We start from the raw sequence: 18,232 nt of genomic DNA, 5'->3' as shown, positions 1-18,232 counted from the left end.
TTGCTCTTTAACAGTTAAAAGGACTCGCCAATTATTTTATGCGAAGGTTTGCTTTTTCCTAGACGTTTTTAACAATGTATCCATATAGTGAATTACAATTTTAAATATATAACCATGTATTGTTCCAATGTACAAACCTTTTTGCTCATTGCTTTTAAAAAAACAGCAATTTACAAGTATATGTTTAGCAATTTGAATCAAGGAATTTAAAATCTGGATTGGTGAAATGTTATGTTTTTAAATTATGCTTGTGAATATGGAAATTCTGCCATTGAGACAGAACTGTGGGCATTCCGTCAATGCAACCATGCAAAATAAAGAGAACACTAGCAAATAGAATAAGGAACCACCATTCTGAAAAGGCTTGCTTTTGCATTTCTTTTAATAATGACAGAATTGGCTTGGTGTTTAGTCAATGTCAGTGTTTAGCAAGGTTCCTTAGCTGTGGATCCAGAACTTGGATCGTTCTTCCACTGTGTACCTTCTGGGTAAAACTGCCTTGAACAATCAGGCATATTTTGCTTGGCCCCCGATTGTATTTCGTGTGCATTATGCTCCACTTAGCTTGTGTGGAGATTACATTTTGCAGGTGATTCTTGCTCGCACCTCCCTGCGATTTGAAAATCATGCACAACAATTTGATACAACTTCAGCCACTGGAAGCCAATATGAGTCTTTGGAAGCTGAGGTGATGTGATGGGATATCTTCAGATTAAGTCTGATCTGCAAGTGTGAATTGTGTGCGTTGGAGTGCCTCTTACGACTGACATGAATACTTAAACTAAATGCAAGAATGTTGAAGTCATTTGAAACCAACGCTTGGAACAAGAGGAGGTTGGTCATGGCAAAGTAACAAAGTGATACAGTTCCAGAGGGAGGGGTCTTTTCTTTATCTTGTGCATCACACCAGGAACTTTTAGAGATGTTGGAGCGGGTTCGTACGTTTCTGGTGGTTTTGTTAGGGATGGCTCCTCAGTTATGGCAGAAGGTGGCAGAAGATAAAAACACATGGAAAATAAAATGATAAAAAACCAATGTTATTTTAATTTTATTTTTTTTCTTACCTGCAGGCTTGCAGCGAGGCCCTAGAGTGAGGCGGGGCCATGCAATGCATGATAACAGTGGGGAGGAGGGGTGATGAGCACTACAAAGTGCGCATGATGGTTTGGCTGGCCATCATAGGTTGTCCAAACGTCATGCGCACTTAGGGGCACATTAGGATGGCCCGCCCACCAACCCATCGTACAAAGGGACTGCCAGGCATATTTGCCGATGGTGAATACCGGCGGGGGCGATCCGGCCACCATCCTAATGGGGCCCTTAGCATTTCTCCACCCGGCTGTGTGTGCAGCCGTATGGGGGAAAAGCCACAGGCTCCAAGGCACAGTTTGAGCGGCAAACCGCCCAGACCAATCCCAGTTATTCTCTCATGCTGGAAGTACCGCTCCGCACCCCTTTGGAACCCGAGCAGTCGCCCCAGGGTGTGGTGTCTAGTTTTTAAAGACAATCTCAGACTAATTAAACCCTTTGTTTGATGCGAAGCTAAAGCAGTAATTTTAACGCTGGAGTGATGCTATCAGAAACTTTCAAGACCAGAATGAGCAAGGTGGCACAGCTTTGTTCTCTTTGAACTTTAAGCATAGTTTCATTGACTCCATTACAGTAGTAAATGCGCAAGTGTTCAGGTGTTATATGTTCATGAGGCTGCAGTTGAGGCTTTATCTCAGAGTAACAAACACGCATTCATGAATACCATGTCAAAATGTGAGATATAGTGTCAAAAATTAATTTGACTGAACTAGAGGAGTTGCATAGAGAGCCCAGATGATGTTAACAGCCTCAGGCTCTTCATGGGCAGTGAGCAGGATATCCACGAAGTGTTTCTATAATGCTGTATTGGACATTCAATAAAGGTGATGTGATCTGTAAATCCAGCTTACCACCTATCGAAACATAGACACACATTAGAATACCACAAGATCTGAAAACACAATGGCCGTGTATGATTGTCTCCAGTACCTGCAAAGACAAATGAGAAGCACCTCACTTTACCAGAAAAGTAAAAATAAAAAGAATTCACGTGGTAAATCAAAAATGGGCATCAGAGGGATCTTTCAGTGTGTATATTCACATTTGAGTACTATTAAATTGGGAAATAGCAGTAACACACCCTTTGGAGATGGTATAACATTAGTAGGAAGCTCCATATAAAAACTATTTGTTGCTGTTAATATTCTGTATAACTTGTGCATATCAATAGTTATTGACAGTCATACTCTAGATATAAAAGGGTTTGCAAACCATTTCAAATTGCTGACCGCTTTCATCGAATCTGACCAGGGTATACTGGAGTGCGACTCTTATCAGTGTAAGTATAAAATAACCGATTTTTACATTTGAAGCATCTGTTGTACTGTCAGGGCTCACACGTATCTCAGAAACATGCTTTTGTAGCTCACTCTGTACAGGTTTTTTTGTTTGTTTTCTGGGATTAGTAGTTCTATTTAGCCCATTATAAAAACTGGACTGGATTAAGTACACTACACAGCCATGACGCTGGGAAGCTTGAGAATTTAGGACTATATTTTTTATATTAAATGATTACGATATTTGGGTGAATACATTTAAAATTATTTAGCACCTTGAAACGGTTGTTATGACTTTGAAGCATTACACACTAAAAGTGTTGCTTTGTATCATTAGGGACATAGCTTAGTCCGTGAGATTTGGGGGTGTTTATCTCACATTCCCCTAACTAAAAAGCGATGGGCTGCAGGGCGGAGGAGTGTGAGATGACCAAGGCTCGGAATGGACTGATTCCTAGAAGAACATGGCCAGTACTGATTTGCCTTAGGTGGGCCTCTGTCTAGAGTGGCACAGTGGGTGGCAAGCTATGGGTTGGAATGCTACCCGAGCGATTGCCACTGGTTACATTATTTGTAAGCGTAGATCTCATCAACTTTAGTGTGTTTGATTGAAATAGTATGCCAATGGTGCAACTTTCCAAGCCTGCCACTGCCATTGTTTGTGAATTACAAAAAGTATTGCTTTCACACCCATTCAAGGAACACTTCTGTGGGCGCAGATTTACTATTGTTTTAGTAAAGCAGTCACTATATGGACCTGAATCACAACTGTAACATACACTTTTGAGTAATTTAACTTTTGAGTAAATTCACAATTATTTGGCTAACCTCAAAATCTTGGTGTAAAGTTTCTCGTAAAGTGTAACTTGCATTTTCCTCCAAACTGAATGGCCTGAGGACTTTTCACAAACTGTATATTGTAGTACAAAATTCCCATGAACTGCACTTCTAAAGTACTACCATAAAAGAAACAGTAGTACATTAGAAGTGCAATTTGTGAATAGCATTTTGTAGTATGTTTGTACTGTTATTGTAGTATTACAAAATGTTGTTTGTGAATAGGCCTCAGACCCTTCATGTAATCCCAAAAGCAGTCATTTAAACCCTAAACATGGCCTTAATTCGTATTGCAGATGGAGCAATATTATAGTCTATTAAATAAATCATAAAAGGTGCTTTTACATCGCACATCCTGAAATCATGTATTTTAAAGTGCTTTCATATGTGATACTAACTCAAAATGAGGCTCTAAAATAAAATATTTGCCTTGGATCACACAATTTGGGCAAGCAGGAAAGACTCAACACATTTTGAAATTTAGCCACAAGATGTGTATCTCTGTCTCTCTTATGTTTTACAGTAAAGGTCACCGTTTTGCCTTTTATTCTTGGCTCTCGATAAAAATCGCCACAGAAATAGCAGACCCGACTTAGGGCCCCCAGGTCCAACTACCAGATCAACAATGCATTTATTTAGGGGGTGTCACACCCCAAACACCCTCCGTGAAGCTACGCCCCTGCGTATCATTGCGCTATGGTTACTCCTTCCTGCATCTTCAGCCCACGGACGAGCGCCAACATGTCTGTGCACTGTTCTGTCTGCTAAAGTTGCCAGACGCAATCAAAAATATCCCCCAGCTTTTCTAGCCCTCACTTAGTAATCACAGAAAAATCAAGTTGTTTGTGACGGGTTGTCAGTGGGTGTTAGATTGCTGTGGAAAATTGCAGGTTCAGATTATAGACCATCAGACCTTTGGAACACTCGCCTTCAGTCTTTCAACGGAGCTGTTATATGCTTAAAAATGTGGCTAATTAGCCCATGAAATAAACCCTATTTTGCTGTCTCATAATATTTAATTATTTCAGGAAGGAAGCTACGGAAAAGTCCTCAATGCCGGTTTGCAAATGCTGTGATTGTAATGCGATTTTGACACTAGATCTTGGTGACTGCTATTCAGAAATGAATGTGTACAGGTCTGTGTACCGTTTTGTAAAAATGTGACATTCTGAGTGAGGATGGGAAGAAAGATTCAGCAAAATTGGTGAACTCAGGGGCGTAGCTAGAGCTTGTGGCACCCGGGGCTATCCCTCAGATTGCCGCCCCCTGTATGTGCGCGGTAGGTTGACATTGCCCAGGATAGACTGCCTGACTTCGGGATGACCGGCCTGTCACGGCGCGCACACCACACCACCATGCGTGCAACGTGCGCATAGCTGCCAAGGTATCAGATTGGTTAGGTGTGACATTTTCTGAATTTCTCTGGAATTATGAGTGACATTCAATGACTATGAGTGACACTGCGAGAAAAATCAAGAAATGAAGACGAGAAAAACATATAAATACCAGAAATTACACCCAGCTGTCAAGTTTTCAGATTGATAAATGTGACATTTCTAAGGAATAATTGTTTTCATGAGTGACATTGGTAGTTCCAAATTTGTGACACCTTGAGTAACAGTTTCTCACAAATGTAACTGAGGAATAAAGTCCATGTGAAGAAATAAATATCGGAAACTACACACTTCTGAGCCGTGATAAGGCTTACAAAAGACCCATGGCTGCTAAGATTTCAAATAGCTATGTGTGACATTTTCATAATTTCAGTGTAAATATGAGTGACATTTCAATGACCATGAGTGACACTTTCTCCCGAACAAAATTCAGCATTAAAGACGACGGAAACATACATAAGTATCAGAAATTAAACCAATCTAAGCAACAAGAAACTCTAAGAAGAGTCACATCATAGGTCACAGGCTGTATTTAAAAAAGAAATAGAGTCACCAATAAAAATCATGAGGTCTGCGGCGCCGCCTGCTACTTCCCCAGCCCCACTTGCGGCACAATCACACCAGCTGCAGCCTTTCACACAGAGCTACATTACATACAGGCTCTGCTTTGGTCTAAAGCCTGATGCCGGATACTTGGCAGCGCTGTTAAATGAGGGGGAAGGATGCGCTCAATATTTTTTTCATTCTAAAAAAACTCTTATTGCTATAGTAGTGCCTGCCACTGAAAAGGGGTGATTTCTGTGTTGAACGATTCCTTGTGAAAGGGCAGAATTCTGTCCCTCTCAGTGAAGTTAGCAGTAGCTGAAATGGGCCTACCAACTACCCCATGTTCTTAGCTGTCAATTTTTCAGTTTGTTTATGTGACATTTCTATGCTGGCAGTATAGTTATGTGTGACATTTGAATACTTCTAATGTAGCACTATTCCGGGCTGACCGAGGCGGCCACGTTAGCGTAAGGTGATCAATTAAAGAAATGATTTCCACTTTTTGCACCATATTAGTTTCTATAAAAAACAGAACCAGTGGAAATGCACCTGAAGTTCTTATACACGGGTATACAACATAAGCATTCCTTTTGCATGCTGGGACTTTTGAGCCCGTTATGTAATAAATATAATGGGAGAAGTCTGAGGTGGTTTAAAATGATAAACACAATTGGCTCTAGTAAAAGGCAAGGTTAGCCAAAGTTGTCAGACACATACAATCTGATGCAGGCTGAACAACCATGCGAGTAAACTACCGTAAATATTTCATAATAAAACAGAATGGTTAAATGTAATAAAAAGCATGCAGGCAGCTTGATGTCCGATATTTGCAGTTTTGTGTAGACGTTAAAATGTGTGAGCACTCAGAGTCCCTCTCCCCCACCAGCTCCTCTCGTGCCAGCTCCAGGCTTCTAGTCCCATTGAACAGGTCCTATTTTGCTTCTGTTTGCAGGCTCCACGGCAATACTTAAGAGCAAACAAAGAAGTGTGAAAACGCACAGCAGTGGCTGAGGAGTGTTTCAGTCTGCCATGCAGGCACCATTGCCAAGGGATGTGTGTGCATGCTCCAATGAGAGCTCGGAGCTCTCTGTCTCGGAAGTTAGTCTCTTGCACCTGCTGGAAGGGGCCTTTTGTCAGCTGGCAGATTCAATCTAAGATTACGTCTTCTGGACAATCTAACCACCGGGTAGATCTACGCATCTCCTTCTTATAAGAGGCACCAAATTCCAAGTTAAATAACTGACCTACACGGTAATTAAACAGCGTTAACGACCTTTCATGGTATGCGTGCACTCGTTTAATCCTGCACAGATTACACACAAAGCTTTCTTTCAGTACAAACTTTAGCCAGAGGTGCAAATGCACATCGAATATGGTATTCGGGTGAGCACTGTTACCTGTTCTGTTGGTTGTCCTCGATCATCAGCAGAGACTAGGGCTGCTGCTGCTGCTGCTGCTGCTGCTATGATCATGCCCTCCACATACTTTTCTGGAACTGTTACACGTCCTCCATGGCCACTCTCTGCTGCTGGCAACTCTGACACTACCACCCGGTGTCTACCAGGTCACGCGCAAGCTGCAGTGTCATTTGTGTGCGTGAGAGAAAGATAACAATAATCACTTGTGCTGCTACCTGGACCAAGACAGACCAGACACTTCTTATTTTTTAAACTCCAAGGTAGCCAATGTGAAGTCCCACTTCACGTGACAACCAGAACGCTCCCGGGACCAAATTTAGCAAGTTATTTTTCCAGTGCGCAGTGGTCGATACAATGTATAAGTCTTAGACTACGCGGCGCCAGCCAGCCGAACCCGGGTCATTATAGCAACAACTGAGTTCCCCCAGGCCCAGCCAACATGCCAGCTAGGTGTTCATTGTCTCGTCAGGCAGAGCACAAAAGCAGGGAAATAAAGCACTGCCCACTGGCTGCTTTAATGAAACGAGACCCTCATTGATCCCCCTCAGGCTGGGGACACTGACTGGCAAAGTGTCAGACAACCCCAAATAAATCATAAAAGCTGCCACAACAGGCCACAAGTGCAGCTCTTGCCCGCTCCAAAACAGTGCCGCCTGGGGCGGTGCCCCCCCCCCCCCCCCTTCACCCCCTAGCTACGCCAGTGGGTGAACTTATTGGAAGAGAGGGTTGTTCATGGGAAAAAATATTTCACTAATGCTGAAACAAAAGAAAAAAATGAATTAGTGCAAATGCACTTCAACATTACACTTTCACAAGCAGAAATGTATGTTTGCATGTAAGAACACATCACTTGACCGTGCCCAGTGAACTAACGGCTCTTGCTTATTTTGTGGCCACTCCAGGTCTTAAATCGCTATGCCTCTGTATTTTAGGGAATTTCTTCTCCTTACTTCTATACCCTCAAATTTTTTGCATGTTTAGTGTAAAAACATTAGATAAAAAAATGAAGGAAAAAAAAAGTTTGTTTGTGAACCAGAAATCCAGATTCACAAAATGAGAAGAGGTCATGAGTTGGCTTACTAATAAGTCATGTTAAAGCTGATAGGTCTTATTCATAAAAGCAATTCATTTAATTTCAAATGGCTTATAAACATGATAAAACATGATAAAACATAAGAGAACAAGACATCAAAAAAATATAAAGATAAAAAGATAAAAATTACCCAAGTTTAAAGTAATTTAGGAACTACATTGAGTCATGATTTGGAGAAAGAATTGCTATAAACAGATTTATTTAGTCTAGACAAATGCATTATGGTTTCTCGATAATCAAACAGATTCTCCCTATTAGTTTTAAAAATTGTTTCCTTTATACAGAATAAAATGTAAAAAAACTACCAAGTGCAATGTTGACTGAAATGATCTCCTGTCGCACGGGCAGATCGAATCGTCATGCACCCAACAACACGTTTTCAAGAATGTGACAAAATGATGGACAATTCCTATGTGGAAACGTGTTAAAATGTATCTTTGGTACCTATTGGAAAACATGAGCAAATATAATTGCGTCCTCGTTTGCTTGTGAATGGACATATAGCTCACAAGTGTAACTTTACTATAATCTCTCTCAAGTTTCTTTCATGGGCGTGGTGTCCCCTGTCTTTTTGCTTTTGACCTCATTTTTTTGACTAAGTGCTGACTTTTGATTTTTCTGACTTCAGGCACTTGACCGCTGCTGACCAGTGCTCAAGTGAAAGTGCTCCATGTCTAATGCCTGATGGTAATTGGTTTCTTCATGGTAGTACAGTGCACCATGTGGGCCCAGGGCCGGTAACTTGAATGCTACTAGTGGGCCGGCAGCACATTAGTTGCCTCACAAACCTGTCTCATGCCTGCCATCGCAGTGCCTGTGTGTGTAGTGTTAAACTGCCATTGCTCCCTGCCAAGTGTATCCATTTGCCAGGCCCCAACCTTCTCTTTTATTTTTATTTTTTAAATTGCTCGTCTGAAAATGCCACTTTTAGAAAGTTGTCATTTTCTTACTTTAACCATTATGTGCCTCTGACTGTCTGTAGGATACACCTCTGGGTTGAATGACAGCTGGGCTTTATGAATTCACTCTAGACAGTCACACACAAAGGGAGCTAAGGTGTGCCACGTGTATCCTGATGGCCCATCACCTGTTTGACGATCCTTCCTTAGCTAGAGTGGTGGGAGGAGCGGACACTTGCACCTGAATAGGGCTATGCCTGTCCCCACACAGAGAAGTCTCTATCCCTTGTCTTCCTACTTCAAAGATTAGAATGGGCATAAGTACTGGCCATCTGACATAATATACTTTTATACACTTCTGAGAAATTATCCTGGGATTCGAAGCAAGTCCTTTCTCTCTTTTCTAAAAATTGGATGGTTTAAAATAATAGTTACCTCAAGAATATCGGAAATGCATTGAATATTCTTCTGATATTATGATGCCTAAATAGAATGACTAGCCTTGAAAAAAGCACTGGCCCCATCTGCCACATAGGGCGAAACACATGTTGGCTTTTCTCTTTTTCACACAATTCTCTTTGAAAAATTAAATAAGAGTGAAATGGATTGAACCAAGTGGCGAATGAAAGATAAAAAAAAATAACAAAATTAAAAAAGAACTCTCTACACTCAAAACGAACTGGATTGTTTTGTTATGTCAAAATAAGGAATTATCCTATTTACCAGAATAGATCCTTTGGAAAGGAGGAACATATGCTTACTTGTAAATATGAGGCTGGAGAGGTCCAGAGCCTTGAGCACAGTTCCTCCAGCATTTAGGGATCTATACCTGGAACCAGGATCTCTGGACCGTTCGTTGACTTCTCTAATTTTGGACTGAGGACATTTTATTGTTATTGTTATCTGCATTTATAGAGCGCTCGATTACCCGTAGGTGTCCTGGCGCTTAGTACTGGCCTGCCTGGAATGCTGAATAGAATACTACTGTGAGAAGAGCCAGGTTTTCAGGCCCTTCCTGAAAATAAGGAGACTTGGAGCGGTTGTAAGGGAGAGGGGGAGCTCATTCCATGCCTTGGCGGCACAATGAATAAAACTCCTACCTCCCCAGTTTAGTTTTTTTGCCATTGTGACATGCATTTGTCTAGCACTGGATGAACGTAACATTCTGCCCGGAGTGTACCAGTAAAGTTTCTGCCTAAGAAACTTTGGTCCAGTTCCATTGATGGCTTTAAACACTGTACAGAGAGCCTTCAACCGGGCTGTCTGTTTTATGGGAAGCCACTGTAGCTTCCTAAGCTCTCCTCTAACTGAAACAAATTTAGATGTGCCGGACAGTAGCCTTGCTGCTGCCTTTTGGACCATTTGCAGCCTATTTAGATGTTGTTTTTGTATATTCAGGTAAATGCTATTACAATAGTCCAAGCGCGATATTATAAGGGCCATGCCCACTGTCCTCAGGTTACTCTCGGTTAGGAAGATCTTAATTTTCCTTATGGTTCTAAGAATCATAAAGCAGGAAGAGGAAACCAAGCTCACTTGACCCCCCATGGCCAGTTTATTATCCATAAGGACCCCCAGATTTTTGGCTTTCTTAGTGGGTATGGGGCAGAGGTCCAGATCATCAGGCCACCATTCCGGTGTCCAGACCAATGGGTTGTTCCCGAACTTCAAAACCTCCGTCTTATTTGAGTTAAGCTTGAGACAGTTGGAGGACATCCACCCGACTATAGCACTCATACACTTATAGAACCGATCTCCAGTCTCCTTCTCACCTCCCTTCTTCAACGACAACACAATTTGTGTGTCGTCGGCATAGGAGGTGTGCTGGAAACCAAAGGATCTAATCACTCCTGCTAGAGGTGCCACATATATGTTAAAGAGCATAGGGCTCAATGAGGAGCCCTGTGGCACTCCACAGGGAAGTGTAAAACGTTTGTATGAGTTGTCGTCCAATTCTACGGTTTGAATTCTGTCCGCCAAGAACGAAAGAAGAAGTTTTCATGCTGAGCCTTTGACCCCTATTTCAGACAACCGGTCCATCAGTAACCTATGATGGACCGTGTCGAAGGCTGCAGACAAGTCAAAAAAAATCAGAACAGCACTGCCTCCTCCATCTACAGCCTCCCTGATTTCTTCTGTAGATTTCAACAGAGTGAACTCAGTGCTATGCTCAGCCCTGAACCCATATTGAGAATGGTCCAGGGAGTCATTATGCAGGAGAAACTCGCTGAGTTGGATATTCATCATCTTCTCCAAAATCTTAGCAGGGAGAGGCAGCCACGAAATGGGCCTATAATTGTTTGTATCTTTCGGGTCCATGTTCTGTTTCATTAAAAGTGGAAGCACAGAAGCCTGTTTCCACATTTTGGGGAATACCCCGGATTTAAGGACCGTGTTTAACAAGGGGGTCAAGGCATTTCCTATTAGTTTGGGCATTTGTTTGGTGATCCAGGCAGGGCATGGATCATTGGGAGCTCCTGAGCGTATTGAGGTTAGAACTTTAACTGTATCTAATACCTCCACTGGTGAGCAATGATCAAATACCGGCAGAGAATCACAGCTCACCAACTTATTCATATTAGGATCCAGATGATTCAGTTTATTTGCATTCGAAAAAGACGAGAATATAACCTCAACTTTGCTCTTGAAGAAATCAGCAATTTCGTTACAAAATGAGATTGCTGTGGCATAAAGGCGCAGTTGGAATGGATAGTTTTTTTGATGGTGTTAAACAGTTCCTTTGAATTTGATTTTGATAATGTAATCTGTGACGAAAATAACTGCCTCTTAGCCTCTAGTAGCATGAGTTTGTAACTTGCAATACAGAGTCTATGTCTTTCTTTATCCATAACATCATAATTTGTGCGCCACGCCCTTTCCAATAGTTTACACTCCAGTTTTTTCATTCTAAGATCTTCCGAGTACCAAGGGGCTGATAGAAAAGTTTGGTTGGGGGTCCACTGTTTCTAGGGAACTAATATGTTACAGGATAAGGCTAGCCATTGATTGCAAATGGCAGCCGTGGTGTCTACATCAGCGGGGAGGGATGGCATCGAGCTACTAAGAGAGCTTTCCAGCTGACTGATATCCAATTTACCCCAGGCTCTGGACAAAATCACCTTTGTGGATTTGGTTTTAACCAAATGATTCCCCCCACTTTTGAATTCAAACTGGATAACACAGTGGTCAAACCAAGAGAGAGTAAGGACTGAAATACAATCAATTTTAGGATTATTAGAATAGATACCATCAAGAACATGCCCCTTGTCGTGCGTGGGAGTATTCACCAATTGATCTAGTCCTCCCAGCACCATGATCTAATCGAGCTGATGGGTATCAGGATCTATATGATTTCCTAGGTCAAAATGAAAGTCCCCCATCACAGTATAGGACTCAAGACATAACCCTTCCTCAATTAAAGTGCCCACTGTCTCCAGGAACCCTCTTTTGGGGCCTGGCGGGCGATATTGCAAGATGCCATTGAATGCCCTACATTTGATAAGTTGAATGTTAAAAGCAAGAGCTTCACACATTGAGTTGGAGATAGGGCAGAACTTAGGACGCAGGGAGTCGTGATAAATGACCGCAAGCCCTCCACCTTTTTTCTGTGGTTTGTCCAAGGTGTAACAATGGAAGCCAAGGGGAGTTGCCTTCACTAGATCAGGTCCAGAAGCCTGGTCTGTCCAAACCTCTTTGATAAAGGCCAGATTGATCCCCTGTTCCTCCAACAGCATGACGCATTCCATGCTGTTTTTAACTAGGGATCTAGCATTAAACAGCACACATTTCAAGGCACCAGTTCTCTTTATCACCGTTCCCTTATTTAACCTAGTTCTGAGCCCCTGTACAGGTAGATAGAGCAGAGGGGGGAGGTACAGCTGACAGCTAGAGCAGAAGCATCCCTCAGTACATCTAACACGGACTGAGGCCGGATTAAGTCGACAACATTCTGTGTTCTTACCTTGATTCAGACCATATAGCTCCTCTTTATTGTGTCTTATTAGTTTAGGCCCCAAATGGCCAGGGGTAACTGGCCCTATGCCCAGCTAAGCGCGCAGACGGGCTTGCCTTTGGCGGTGCGCCAGCTGCACGTGTCCGCTGTGCGTCCTTGTCAACATGTGGTCTAAATAACCACGCTTCAGAAGACTGGACTGCTAACCCGAGTCCCAACGGGTCCGCGGTTCGATCCCTCCCTCCTCCTAACTCAGTGCAATTGAACCAAATCGTGAAAAATTCGCCTAACACAGATTAAAAAAGTAATTTAAAATTCCAAAGTTATTAAAAGAAGTTAGGTCTCTGGTATGGTCTGTCCTGGCAAGCAGTCAACACAGCCTCGCAGGAGACCAATGCCTGGAAGAATAGCTGTTGTGCTGTCAGGAGGGACTGCCACTTTGCTGTTTGTTTGCTGTGTTGGCCTGCTGCTTCTGCCCTGGGAGTGAGAGGACTATACTTTGCTCTCTACGTCTTGCTTTCTAAAGGTTCTCCAAGGGCTTGAGTTGAACTTGCCTCCTCTTGGAAGTCTCAGGGTCATCAAAGACTTCACCTGTAGTACCTGGGCTCATCTCCTGACAGCCCTACTTGCCATGTGGTGCCAATTCCACTTCCTGGGCCCATGCAAGAATGTTTCTGTGCGACAACAAGAATCTGGCACCAAGTAACTTCAGAACCGGTGCCTGTCTGCAATTTTGAGGCCTACCGCTTCCTGAACTGAAGTCATGGTCCCAGTTAGATGCAACAACTGTGACTTACAATGCAGACTCCGGTGATGCCGCAGCACCTCAGAAGAATCACCACTGCAGGACTCCCAAGCACTTCGCCAACAACATCCGTGATACACCTCGTCGACGCTGAAGCCCTGTGGTTAGACCTCGGCTCCGCGAAATGGAACCCACGCGGCTTCACTTCTAGCTTCATCATCGATACCGCACAGCAATAAGGAACCAAGGTATTCCACCTTCAACCGACGCATCAACTCCCCTGCATTGCTCCCTGGACGTTAGCAGCGCAATGACCCCGCACGACCTCCAGGAGCCGACGCCAACTTAGTACAGTGACTCCTAACTTCCTTTTGCGCAAAGCACCGTCCCTGCTCAGCAGTAAGGAACCAGCACATCACCTGCTTCGCAACACCTCCCCTACACCTCACATCATCTTTGAGTTTTGACATATCCAAGGAACTGTGCTGTGGTCTGCCGGACTCGTGTATCTGGCCTCAGTCCCTTGCAGTCAAACCAAACGTGTGGATTTGCCTTGGTCAGGCGCGAACTGAGTGCCCCATTCGGAAGCTTTTGTTTCCAAAGAATTAGAGCTTTGCTTAAAATTGAAATATCCTAACTTGATTTGCGGATGTTGGATATGTTGCTGTTTTAGTCTTGTTTATTTAGATAAATATGCCTGTTCTTCTAAACTGGTGAGGAGTACCTTTGTGGTGTTTTTGACTGTGTTGCTGTGTGTGTGTGTGTACAAATATTTTACACATTACCTCTGGGTATAAGCTTGACTGCTCTTGCCAAGCTAACAAGGGGTGAGCACGGGCTATCCTTAGTGTGTACCTTACATACCCTGACTAGAATGAGGGTCCCTACTTGGAAAGGGTGCAAACCACTGCTGACTATAGAACCCAGGTCTTACAGTTCCCTTCCTGAAAGCTGAACAATATTCTTAGGGGTTTTAAGAAAGTCACCATCCAGATCACTTATTCGCCTTAGAGTATCTTTAATGCGTACAATCTGTGGTACTTTAAACACATGGTCCAAGTCTAGACTATCACTCAGGATCACTTTGGTGAGCGAAGTCTCAGCTTTGATCCAAATTGAGGGCCTCATGAGCATTTATGAGTACGGTAAGTAGTAATACTGGAGTACTCTACTACTTACATACTGTTGTGAATCAGCTATGAAACATCCACCCCCCCTATTGGTAAAAATGCAGAGTGCACAGTACATTACATTTATACCAATTGGCATTGAATATCTATGATCATGTCCATTGTGTTCTCATTTTAGACGTTGTGTGGCCGCTTAATGATGGCATGTGTAAGTACTTAAAAGAGTTCTATGTGGTGTACACCTAAATGTCTTTGCGACTACGCCCCAAAATGATTATGTGCATCTTCTACTCCACTAAGTCTATGTTGCTATCATGAGTTCAGGTACGCTCACCATGCCCTCACATCACTTAATTTTTATTTCTGTGGTTATTACAGGTGTCTAGACTTCATGGCAACAGAACTTTTATAAGTAGTGTTGGACTTGGGCCTTTTGGAAGGTTCACCACAAAACTTTTTTGCATTTGCCTAGCCTGTTTCTGTAACCTGGTGTTGGTGATTTTAGGCCTCTGCGCACTTTTCCCTGTGGTCCAGTGTAAATTGCGTGTGCTCTCTGTGTATGTGTGGTGAGAGGGGCCTGCCCTCCCATAGAAATGCATGGGGAATATGTTTGACCATGGTAGTTCCTGATGTGTGGGGAGTGCAGGGTCGAATTTGGTATGTGCGAACTTGTGTGATTAAATGCTGTGCGATGATGTGCGCAGATTTATTGTGTCTAGTGAAGAAGAGCCACTTCTAGAAGTTGGCATATCTGTGCAGTAAATGTGAATTGACTGTCTGGCTTGTGATTGGCGGGATGGGTCTGCCCCGGTGGTGAATGGAGAGATCTGCATGTTGATGGAAGGGAGGAGTGCACCTGGAACCTGAATAGGGCTGGGCTGTCCCTCCACAATGCTAGCTCCACCCCCTGTGGTGTATCTGATGTCCCTGACCCATCCTGTGAATAGGCAGAGGGGCTGAGCAAGACAAAGTGCTCAAGAACCAGTGGCATCTGGTTCGCCCCTTGCCTGCACCTTTGGAAACAAAGTCTTTCTGTGTATAAAAGAGGGGCTGTGACCCCATGAAAATGTTCTTGTGCTCAACTCGAATCTACCAGGGGGGTGCTGCTGCTGGGGCCCAGGGGACGGCTTGCCTCCTTGGGCCCTGCCCAGCCCCCTGGATGCCTTGAGGACTTCTTTCTCTGGGACCCCTTGTTGCCTTGCTGGCTATTCACAGGAGCTCTTCTGCTCCATCTTTTATGTCCAGGACTTCTTGGGACCCTTTTTGCTCCAGTTACTCTGACTGGGCTTTCTTTTACCCCTAGCACCTGGGAAGCGCTTTATTTTAAATTGCCCTGTGATTGAGGGAGCATACCCCTCATTGCTGCATTTATCTTTGCAGCCCACCCCGCTTATTGACGTCATTATGTGTGCAGGTGCCCACCCTGCGTCTTCGTTGTAATTCTTTAATTACTGCGGGTGCCCACCCCGCTTATTGGAAGCCAACGCGGGTGCCCACCCGCCTCTACATTTATTTTTAATCTTGAGGGTGGCCACTCCTCATTTTCCGCTGTCGAAATCACCGCAGGCGGCCCGAGTCACGGACAGGGCGGAAGTCAGGCTGCTGATGCCTGGAGCGTGCCGGGACTTCCTCTCGAAGACAGGAAGTCCTGCTCCCCGCCCGAGTTAGCCCGGAGCCTTGCAGGCTCCATCTGCGAAGTCCCGGTCCCGAGATGAAGGACCGGGTGAAGACGGGTGTGGAGAGAGGGTGGGACTCTCATGAGGTGAGAGAGCCCCCGCATACACCGCCTGTGTCCTGCGGAGGAGGGCGCGAGGCACATTGCCGGTGCCTGTCCCCCTGCCGCATTGTGGAAGTGCTGCCGCCCTGATGAGACCCCCGCCAGAGAGATCAGCCCGGTAAGTGTTAAAGGGCTAAGGGGGGAAGCTCCGGGTGGGCATCGTGGTGCCTTGGAGGCACCGGGAGTGTGTTTTCTTTAGAGTGGCCCCGGATGGCAGCGGGCCGCTCCCATAGGCGACATGTTGATTCCTAGAGCCTTGGTGGCTCCAGCGCTGGGCAGTTATTGTTCTCAGAGCCCAGATGGGTCCCAGGGGCCCATTCATTCAACGCTCAAGTGTTTGGGGGCATGATTATTTTCAGAGCGCTAGTGCACTCCATGAGGGCATGTGTATTTTAAGAGCCCCGTGTGGCTCCAACGCTGGGCACATTTGTTTTCAGAGCCTAGAGGGCTCCAATGTGCGCAGTATTTGTTCCAGAGCCTAGAGGGCTCCAACTTTTGGGCGCAGTTGATTTTAGAGCCAGATGGCTCCACAGCCCCTGAGGTGTTTCTAGAGCCTGGAGGGCTCCAACGCATTGCTGATGATGGTCAGAGCCTAGAGGGCTCCTGCTTGTGGCGCAGTTTGTTTCCATGGCTACTGAGAGCCCATGCCGCAGTTCCTATCATTTACAGCTGCCCAGCAAGTAGTGGGCAGCTGCACCGTTTAGGCGCTGTTCCAGTGAGAGTCCCTGAAAGGGACAGAAGTGGCACAGAGGTGCCAGGCCTTCCACAGCTGCGCAGCATTTGAGTGCCAGCTGCAGCGTTTAGGCCCGTTCTTGTTCTCAGCTGCCCAGCAAGTAGTGGGCAGCTGCAACGTTTAGGTTTGCGCAGATGGCGCACCCCCGACTGGCGCTGCAGTGGCAGCGCGCACTGACATTCTGCACACAGGGCATTTGAGCCCCTTCTTGGATGGCCAGTTGGCCAGGGGGGCTGGTATATGGATAGGGTGCAAGGCCCTAATGTGATTGATATGCTTTAAATGTGGTGCTAGGAAATGTGATGCATTTAGTATGTATTACGCACCCTGTGTTTGATACCTCTAGAGATGGTTTTACCTATGGAAGTTTGTGTTAGTGAGATTGTACTTCACTGTGATTTATGTCTCTAAAGTGAGTTATACTTAGGAGGTAGGGTCTAATGTGTTTAGACTAGGGAGGTTAGCGCAGGATGTAATTCGCGCCTGACGGGACTGTGCATAATGTAGTTTATGTTACAGGTTGAGGTGGAGTACGGTGATTACCAGTGGCTATTGGTTGTAGGTTTATGATCTATTTTTACTTGTACCAATTTCTGCTAAATGTTGATCCAGACAGTGGCCCACGTGGCCCTATCCTGTGTAAATAATCCCTTGTGAATATTTTCCGTGCCAGTTGGCACAGTGTATGTTGTTTTTACTATCTAATGTGTTATGAGAATACAAAAGTTATTTTTATATAACCTTGTGTGGAGTTCCTTTTCTAGTGTTCCTGGGATGTTGTTGCCTTGTGCGTGCGCAAATGCTTCACACATTACCTCCGGGATAAGCCTGACTGCTCGTGCCAAGCTACCAAGGGGGTGAGCAGGGGTTATCTTGGCATGTAACTCCCTTGCCCTGACTAAAGTGGTGGTTTCTGCCTGACTTTGGCGCAAGCCTTAGCCATCCAGAGATCCCAGTTCTAACAAGTAGCAAATAGCAAAGTACAGTAACATTAACCATTGACAGTTCTCAAGTACAATGCTGCACAAGTTACATACCTTTGGTAAGGCTCTTACTGGCGTACACACTATTTAACCACAAATTCCTCACCTTTAGAATATCCAGACTGGATATGGAGGATTTAAAGAGCATTGGATCTCCTTGTTGGTAGGTGACATCAAGAGGCTCTGCGTCAACTTCATTCCGCCCTTGACATAATGCATGGAGCTAATTAGTGCAGCACCTGCACGCCAACCTCAGTTCCTTTCTTGGCTCTGTCCACGCCTTGGACGCGGAGCCGAATTACAAACAGAGGTACCAATATGCAGAGAACTAGTTTGGGTACTTCTTTTTTATTTAAAAA

At 44.5% G+C, this 18,232-nt stretch overlaps 1 protein-coding gene across 2 annotated transcripts in view; it reads left to right on the top strand.

The window, feature by feature from the left end:
• CARMIL1 (capping protein regulator and myosin 1 linker 1) overlaps positions 1-18,232 on the top strand; it is a 994,750-nt gene that overhangs the window by 760,904 nt on the left and 215,614 nt on the right. The window lies entirely within an intron of this gene.

This window comes from Lissotriton vulgaris, chromosome 4_1 (assembly GCF_964263255.1).
Source record: "Lissotriton vulgaris chromosome 4_1, aLisVul1.2, whole genome shotgun sequence".
Classification (NCBI taxonomy): domain Eukaryota; kingdom Metazoa; phylum Chordata; class Amphibia; order Caudata; family Salamandridae; genus Lissotriton; species Lissotriton vulgaris.
The sequence above is the reverse complement of the archived record's forward strand: the minus strand, read 5'-3'. Positions and strand labels throughout refer to the sequence as shown.